Here is a 9920-nt window from a genome sequence, read left to right as displayed (position 1 = left end):
TACATAATTTGAATGATCGCGAGTTCACTGAAATTAAAATATATAAGATTATTACTTTTAAGTTAATTAATTTGTAGCAACTTTAAAAATAATACAAGGTCACACTTTGGTAGAACGTGAGAGGTTATAATATTGACGCTTTCTATCTATTTTCCAGTAGGTATCCATAGGCAAATTCTGTAATACATATGATGTAGGCCTACAGTATATGCCAAAGTAACATAACAGGCGTTATACATGTACAGTGAATTCAGTCGACAATGAGGTACTTTATCCCCCAGAACACAGAAGTTACAAATGTTAGTAGTTATTTACCACAATATCCATCTCCAAAACATACCGCCATCTCTCATGTGGTCGTTCATACTGGACCCCTGCTCAGACACTCCTTCTGGCGCGGACCTACTGGACATTGAGATCAATGTATTACTCATCTCCTTTAGTCAGTGCATTTCTGCACAGAGACGAATTCCCAACACCCCCCCCCCCCCGCTTCCTCTGAAAACGGCAATTTAAAAGGGCAATCGATAAAGAACCTTCATTTGTATTTTGGTCAGATCACTTGCGTTTTAAATCAATGTATTTTGAGTTTATATTTTTGTAAATCGTGAAACGCTTTATATTTCTGAGAGTAATTTCTATTTTGAAGATAACAGTTGTGTTTGATAAGAGGTAGATGAACAAAAGCAGAGATCTAAACTGGTATTACTGCAATACAATTACTAGTGATGTTATCAAAGATTACGATGCGTTTCTTTTTATTCCTAACAATGATATGGGTTAACTTGTACTTTTACGTACGTGTTTACTTGTAAATCTGTGTACTATTTTTATCGTATAAAACCAAGGTAGTCATTATTATAAAATCACATAAATTGTTCTTCATGAGTTATATTATTAATATTGATTTAGTTAGTTCGTTTTAAAATGATATTTGGTTAGTTATTAATTACAGACATTTTATACCTGTGATTTTACTTACAGTACTTACTTATGTGTCGGAAATCATAAATAAAGGCAGTTTCACCTTTTATATTTTAGGCCACTCTCATAATCACATTTATGTATTTTACTTGTGATTTTATTGAATTGTGCTGGAAATTTGAATAAATAAATACAGAGTTACACCCACGAAAAGAGATAAAAATATTCTATATGTTAGGCCACTCCCATACCCAATTTCATTTATGTACATCAAAATACAATTCAATCAATATTTGTATTTTACCTGTGATTTTATTGAAAAATGTGCTGGAACTTTGAAGAATAAATAGATGCGAGTTACACCCACGAAAGATAGATAAAACATGTTATTTTCTAGGCCACTCTACACACCCAATTTAATTTTATGTAGGCCTAAACCTAATCAGTTAAATGCAACTCAATCCATAGCTATCTTTTTGCTTATAGATTTCTTGTTGGCGGATATTCTCATGATGGGAGTGGGAAGACAAATAATCTAAGCATAACAGGCCGGCTAGATTACCTTGATATCAACACACAATGATGACCAAAATACCTCTTGTAACTTACAAGAAACGTAAACATCACTTATGACACTGATTACTGTATAGAAGTAAAAATGATGTAAACATGAGGCTACAAGACGCACGAACCGATCAGCAATGAACGCCTAATTTAATGTCAACATTTATATTACCGGCGTAATTTGACAGACCATTTAGCCATTGCTATCGTTTGATTATTTGCAGTAGCAAACGCACAAACAATAAATCCAACCGCTCAGGTGCAACTTAAGGTATTGTAAAAACTTCGTGTAGCCTACGACTTTCTCGTGACCTAATACCTTTTTCATAGCTCTTTGATTAATGTTTTTAGGCACAGCTCAACCGGTATCAACAAACAGCCCCGTGCTACCACACATGATGTGTACGAGTAGGGTTGTATGGTTGTACCAAGGTGGGGAAGATGGACATGGACCACACAAAGTCCGGTTTTCTTTGATGACCCGAGCGTAAATCAAGGTGTTGATGATGATGTTGATGAGTTACTAATGGTTTCGACAACACAGAAGGTGAACTCAAGGTCACCTGGTCACTAATTGACCAATCATGTCGAATTATTTCATAAGTTATGGCAAGATTTATAACGCTGAGTACATTTGGAAGTTCAGTAAATTTACACATGGTTTTTAACATTTTTTATAACGGGTTACTTTCAAATTATGGAATATACAATTGGCATATTATAATTAAAAATTTATTATCAAAACTTGTTTTAATGTTTGTCCGAACTTACGTTTTGCGCGTTAAAAACGTGAAGCGGACGCGCGTACTAAATTTGTATCATAGTTTGAACGCTGTTGTTTGTGAAGCATCAATTACATACCTGCTGTACATTCTATTATGTGATTATCAACTCATTAGTTTATCATATCATTGACACATTCTTATTCAATATCGTCATTCTCTTATCTTATGTTATTACCCCTCAGTTCGTATAAACTTGATACTTAAATAGCATTTATCATCACAAATGTAACGATTTTTATAAGCAGTATTTTCACCTTTTTATTAAAGCTTGGTTTACACGCAACGCAATGCTCAAGTAATTTGACCAATAACGGAACGAACTGTTACTTGTGATTGGTCTTGCGTTTCACGTGCGACGTCCTTGCGTATCGTCGTCCAATAGCGAACAAACTTTACCGCTTTAGAAACTATGAAATGATTACGATAAGAATGGTGATTTACGTTGAGTGTAAGATTTAGGTTTACCCTACTTGCCTAGAGAATAACGTATTCGTAAGATTGTCACGTACGTGCGTGTACGACGAGTGCTACTTCAATTTTATCAATTATCAAATCGGTATTTGGTCAATTTACACTGCCTTTACATTAAATAAAATTAATCTGGGTTTTACTGTTGTTGCATCACGTACCAGTGCGTCAACGTATCCGATTCTTTTTCATACAGAACAAACATATTTATTTAGATCTATACACCAGTAATTTTAAATGCAATGTATTGCTAATATTAGTTTTTAAAGCAGTACGTAGGCTAATGTAACGTCACCTCTTGTTTGAACGGTTCCTTGATTAGCAGTAACAGACTGTTGGAGTTGGGAAACATAGTTTTGTTATTTGGCTATACATTTGATAATAAATGCGTACTAAATTTCCTGCTAAATGTATATGAATTTGTAATTGTCATGTACGATGTTCGTCAATCTGTAAATTATTGAATGTTTTATCACGGTAGAGGTAATATCTCTCATTATTCACTCGTTTGCTATAACATACCATCAGTTTCTCGTCTGATTAATGACTATAAACTCTACCCAGACAGGTGAGAATAGTTAGGTGTTTTTGTGGTACCTTCTTAGCGAAGGAATTAAAAAGCCATCAAGTTGTTCTCTCGCTCGACTGTTTATCCTTTAGTAGTTAATGTTAGCGTTTATGAGGGCTTTTAAGATAGTCCAAGAAAAAATAGTTAACACCGCGGCGTTAAGGTCGTCAGTCTCAACAGCTTATTTGGATAGGTTGGCATTTAGGAACATCTCACAGTTGAGATTGGTTGTAAATATAACTCACGCTAATCGTTAGATACGATGATAGACAGGAAAACGGAACACACGTAGTATTTCTGGTGTTATAATCGTGATATGATTGTACATGCCGTTTAAGCACAGGTGTTAAGCTAATTCTGGGTTTTAAGAATATTGGGTCACATACCCAGACACTAAATGTCTGATTTTTAAAAACACAGAAAGTGTTCTCCGTGTCTTGGTGATCCAATTTTTGCTTATTTAATCGCATAAAATGAAAGTATATCATATCATTTAATTCGCTAACATTTTTCAAATACAAAGACAAAAAACAGTACAAATGTAAAACAATGAGGCAGCATCACCTAATAGCTACTATAAATAAAAATAACCGTCGGGAGGTTCTCCACATAGAAATACTTACATAAAATGAATTACAGTAAATTACACACTTTAAAAAACATTCCTATAATATTAAGATAAAACGTTAACATTCTGCAATTGCAGTTATATAATAATTTATTTATTTATTTAGTTACGTTAATGTTAAATTGATATAAATTGGTCTGAGCCATGTTCTGAATAACCACAAAAGTAATGAATTTTAATTGAAAAGAAATCGAAAGATATCTATATTTATGTTATCATTAACAGACGTTTCCTTTAGGTATCTCTCTTCTTCTCGGTGCATTTGTATTAATTATTATAGCAAATAACTTTAGTAATTGCCTAGAAATATAGTTGAAAGGCCTCCGAGTGATCGTTTATATTATGAGGATGTAAATGGGATATAATTAGTCATACTGCTTATACGACTGTACGTAGATATATTGATTAGTCAGAAACTTGCAGAAAGACCCGGCTGCTAGCTATTAATGTCCTCAGTCTATCGATGATAATGGGCCGAACGAAATTGAATTATATCCACACTTTGAATTAGCAAATTAGAAAAATAATGTACAATTTATATTGACTCAGTATTAGAAGTGATTTTCTTGCTAGTCAATTAGAATACAATGAGTGCCTAATGAATTTGAATCAAGCATCTACTACAATCGATGTTGAGAACATGGACGTTTAAACTAATTCCTCTATGGCTTGATAAAGCGAACCAGCGTAGTTCACTTAGGGCCCGTTTCTGCTGCCAACCCAAAATATACCGTATAAATATACCGTATAAATATACCGTATATGAAATTCGTGCACCGTTTCCGCTGCACATACTTCGTGGGTGGGTTGTAAAAAAGTTGGCTTTCATTACCCAAAATGCATTTCGTGAGACGGAAGTATGGATTGACCTAGAGTCTCGTGTAGTGAGGTTACATGACAGCATTGCTTTCTATTTTAAATTTAATGAGCAGAAGTGGCAACGAATTTACACCGCACATACAAGCACAATCTAGAAATGTCACTACTGTATAAATAAACTCTGTTATTCAAATTGAGTTTATATTATGCTATATTATCCTATATTGCCGTTTTAATTTCCATTTTCTATTATACAGTATTTTACCATGATTTTACATCACGTTGTTGTCGTGTAAGAACATTCGATTTATTGTAATTAAAATCTCGGTATCTCTTCTGTTGCCATGCAGTCTCCCCCCCAACCTTCGCTTCCCCCCACAATTGAATTGCAAAAATAGTGATTTGTTCGGTCCACAGTGACATTTTGATCTGTTGCTTGCTTTTACACGTGTGTTTCAACTTTCAATGCAGCAGAAAAACCAAAACAAACGCGTCGCGCTCTGTTAGTTTTTGACCTCGTGTCACGAGTCTGGCCACATTTACGGTATATTTTGAGTGCAGCAGAAATGGGGTACGAAATATACGGTATATTTTGGAATATACCGTATAATATCCACAAACGATGGGGATATTTATACGGTATATATACCGCATATATATACGGTATATTTTTTATGAGACCCATTTCTGCTGCCAAAAAATATACCGTATATAAAATATACCGTATATATACGGTATATTTTTGGCAGCAGAAACGGGGCCTTATAGAAACTACAACTACTTAATTAAATTTCAAAGTGTTTGAGCCTATGAAACAATTATCTAATTAACTATACTTGCTTTAGTTTGATCACTTTCGCGTTAGAATTTGACTTTACGTCGGTTTGAAGTTCTTAGTCTAGTTCTTATTCTAAAAAACACATCTAAGCCTAAACATGATTTTTCGCGTAAGAACTTGACTTTTCGTCGGTTGAACTTAGTATTCTTATTTCCAAAGAACACATAGGCCTATGCCTAAACTTAGATTTGTCGCGTTATAACTTGACTTTACGTCGGTTTGAAGTTCTTAGTCGCCAATGTTTTTTGAAGAAAACAAGTAATTGATTGATATAAAAATATTTAATCATCTAAGAATTATGGGAATATAAGTGTATATAATAAGGGTTTGGAAGAGATTGTTAGTTGTTATTTAAAACTAAATAGGTTGAAATTTCAATTTTTTAAATTTGCAAAATATTGCGTTTAATTGAAATAATTTAAAGAAGTCTTAAGATTGTAAAGTGTTTTCAAGCCAGGAATATTTTTTAACGAATTAAAATAATAACGTTAACCACGTGAATGGGTACCGGTATATCGTGATTTACGTTTTAACACCTTTTGTAACTGATGAATAAACAAATAATTAATTCAATACTTGAAAGTACAACTTTAATTTAATTCACCGATTAAAATCAGAAATATTTTGCGATTAATTAATTGGTCAATGACGAGGCTTCAAAGTGCATGAAATCATACAATTTGTAGTCATGTATAGGTGCCTCTCAAGGTCTTACAAAATCGATAACTATTAGGAATATTTTGCACCGGAATGTTTGTACGCTATAGGCGTATACAGAGATAAGTGATCAGACCATAATAACTAAAGTTATTGTTATTAAGATGACACCTGGACCAGGTGTCCAAATGTTGCAAAAGGATTAGAAGCTCTTATAACGTGTAATATGATACTTATATTTAATTGGCTATTATGCTTGTATTCAATTCTACACGAAATCAGGAAGAGGTGAGCCAAAAGGTGATGAAGAGACGAGAAGAATTAGAATTTGTAAAAATAAACAAACATTATAATTATACCCGGATTAAGCATTTCCAAACATTTTAATGAATATTGTTAGGTAAATTTGTTTGGCAAATAGTTTATAAGCGATGAAGTATTTCATTACTTCCATTAAAATGGATCAAATGTTTACTTTATCTATCGTTGGCCTATTTGTATTTTCTTATAAAACAGTGAAAAACATATGAAGTCAATACAAAGATTTGAAGCTAACAACGTAGAAATGTTTGGATGCGGTCCCTCAAATTGATTAAAACAACATTTATATTTATTGCTTAGGCCTACTTAATTTGAAAATATTTAAGTTGTTATTCCTTATTTATTAATAAAATGTGTAGGCCTTATGCAATTAGTTATTAGTAACATCTTCTAAATTCAAGATCGTTTTGTACAATTCTTTATTTTTAAAATGTATTCAGGCCTATTCATTTTTGTTTTTACAATTTTTCTATTTTTTTGACTTCGCTTAAAATGCTTATTTAATATTTATACATAATATGAGATAAATAAGTTTTATTTTTCCTGGTGGAACGTTAAAGCATTAAATGGCTTATTTAAGTATCTCCAGCAATCTGCATCTTCTACATATTTTTTACAACTCTGATTTTTACTATTACATTATTATAATATTGTGAGAATAAATTGAAGATGACTAGAATGAATGTGAAATTAACTAAAAATTTGAAAATGAGACGTTATAAGTTGTTATGAAGGATAATGATAGCATGTAGCCTATAACGACAATGGAAGATGATAATGGTTGTGTTTTGTGACTGAAGTAAAGGCACACCTTTCATTTTGAAGTCATAACATCCTTAATAAAATTAAAACATAAGACAAAGTAAATCATATACTATCGCATTGTACAATCAGTGGATCCGGTCCTTAATAAATGACAATTAAACATAAAACAAAGTAAATCATGTATGGCATTGTACAATCAGTGGATCCGATATGAGAGGGCGTAGGTTTGGCGGAGTCCTTACTTCGGATCCATAAAACATATTTACCGTTGACATAATATATGAGATAAAAAAAACCAATGATTCATTATTTTTTCCATAAAAGTGTCTGAATTTTCCCCTGGGTCTCTGATGTTATTTGATTTTACTATGTATCATTAAAAAAATGTACTGTAACTTTTGTTGCAGCGATTTAAATATTGTTCGATTGAACCTGATTAGCCCTATCAGTGATATGTCTAATCCCGTTACTTAGCTACACAATAATGATTATATAGAGTTACAAGTTAATCTCTTCTGATTAAATTAATCGAATTCTTTCTTTCTTGTTTAAAGTAACATTTTATTTCAATTTATTTTCAAGTAAAAAGGAACACATCAAGGTCAGAGTTGATCAGTATCTTAACAATCTTGAAATACCATTAACAGCTTAAATTTGAAATTGTATGAATTGTATTTAGTATCTTCAACATCTCAGTAGTCAAACGTGTGATTATACGTTAGGTGATTTCTGTAGGGCCTAAATATTCAACGAATAAAAGCATACATAAATGTGTAAAAAAAAATTTAATAGTTAAGTCAAAACAAAATAATTATTTCCGATTTATAAAAAGACAAAAGAAACTGTTAAATTTAACCAAAGACCCGTTGTCTGACAGACAGACAGATGGGCTTTGATTTACTAATTTTCCTGTAAGTTGTGGTGTTTTTTCAAGTTAATATTTCGTTTTTTCGATAAAATTTTTGTTTAAAGAAGTAAACTGTTGTGTGACATTGAAATGGCATGGATTTCAAAAAAGAAAAAAACGTAATAAAATGTAAAGATGTAGTCCTAATTTAATTAAGATAAATATAAATACTTTGAATAGGCCATTTCGCAGTTTTGATAAAATAATGTTTTCATTTATAAAAAGACAAAATAAACGGTTACATTCAACCAAAAACTACAGTTTTTCAGGTTAATATTTTTTTTTCGATCTTCTATTGATTTTTGTAAAAATAACTTTATATAAATTATGTGACATTAAAATGGCATATTCAACAAAAATATTTTTAAGGGGACAATACATCTTTGATATATGCATACAATTGCCTGTATTTCTTGATTGGTACGGTAGGGACCTACCAAAAAAATCATTAATAATATATAATGATAAAAATAGATAATATAATCTGCACAATGAACACATTATTTATCATTAATCCAGTTCAATACCGATAAACATATAATTACCTGTTTGTATATAAATATAATCACAATTATATACAACAATCGTATATCGTCAGTCCACTACCGTAAATCAAAATCAGTCTGGTTTGCTTTTGTTTGCAATGTTTTATCCCATCGTTGTATTAATAGTCATGATATATGTATCTATCGTGACTGCCTTTATTTTTGTTGATGTTTCTACGTTTGTTTTTCGAAGTTTCTTCTATTGAGTTTGTTTCATCGGCTTCGCATTTACTACCATTTGTCCTTTGATGTTTATCGCCACGTTTGACATATTTATCGTTTATATGTTGTGAGATGTATTATACCTAATCAAAGTGGATGAGGTATACATATGTTCATTGGTTAGCATTCCATAACATTGGTAATAATTTAAGCGCACATTCATTTTGTTTTATTACCAAAATAGTCTTTCTTTAATTTGCTAATATTCCCTGACAGATGGCTATCACAAGTCATCAGGAGTGTAAGCACATTGATTACATTCTAATGATAGTTCACGCGCGCGTACAAACAATGATGATATATTTCATCCATTTTTGTACGCGCGCGTGCAAGTATTGATACTTTATTATTCATTATTGTACGCGCACCTAATCTTTCGGCATATCGTGGTGTGGTTCGTGATATATTCATTGATAACAGATTTGACAAAAACATATTTGATTTATTCTCGATAATTTGCAATGCAAAAGTATTTTATTTTAAATGTAAATTATTAAAATTTAATAAACAAAATAGCGCCCTCGTTGTATCTTGTAGTAATATTTATATATTTAGCCTATAATGTTCATTTTACTCGTTTAATAGAAATAATAAATATCCAATATTGAATGTGGGCCTTGCTCTTATTATCATGTATTTGCCGAAGAAACATTTACATTCAGCCTACCCCCGAGGATAAAATCTTTCTACAAATTTAACTGATGAAATTGATTAGGCCTATAGAACTTTGAAATAAAAATCACCGTTTGCTCATGGAGCCTATGACCCTTGACCTATAATTTCATACGTAGTACGACCATGCTTATTTTGTTTATTATTGCGCCATCTTTTAGTTTCAAGCAGGAGTTTGATTTATTTTAAGTTTGTGACATTACGGGGTAAACACTTTCATTACGATCGGGTTTCTCG

This window comes from Antedon mediterranea, chromosome 4, assembly GCF_964355755.1.
Source record: "Antedon mediterranea chromosome 4, ecAntMedi1.1, whole genome shotgun sequence".
Lineage (NCBI taxonomy): Eukaryota > Metazoa > Echinodermata > Crinoidea > Comatulida > Antedonidae > Antedon > Antedon mediterranea.
This window is presented reverse-complemented; position numbering follows the sequence as displayed.